The sequence below is a fragment of the Echinops telfairi genome, unplaced genomic scaffold (assembly GCF_000313985.2).
Source record: "Echinops telfairi isolate 266 unplaced genomic scaffold, ASM31398v2 ScPeMD7_39;HRSCAF=148, whole genome shotgun sequence".
Taxonomy (NCBI): domain Eukaryota; kingdom Metazoa; phylum Chordata; class Mammalia; order Afrosoricida; family Tenrecidae; genus Echinops; species Echinops telfairi.
Genome location: NW_022103937.1, coordinates 1,217,995 through 1,218,355, shown reverse-complemented (window position 1 = coordinate 1,218,355; position 361 = coordinate 1,217,995).

Below are 361 nucleotides of genomic sequence, written 5' to 3'. Positions count from 1 at the left end.
GGGTCCTTTTGTGCTTCCTTCCCCTCGGGTAGCCCCTCTCCCCCTGGGCCATACCTGGGGGCTGAGGGGGTTACCCCTTCTCAGTGTTTTTTATTCCTGTGGGGCTCACCCCAAAGTATTAAACGTAGCTTTGTAAAAAAAAAAAATCAAGTTAGTTTAAATTCTTCTTTTTTAATAAGTCCATTTATGAAATAAAAAAAATACAATGAAATGAATATGTGTTTCAAAAGATAATCTTTCAAAGGATCTATAAAACCCATCTTATTCCTTTGTCTGAAAAATTAAAGTTTCTCTGAATAGAATTTATATAAAATGATGTGAGCATATTCTTAAGTACAGCCAATGTCACCCAGAGACTAAA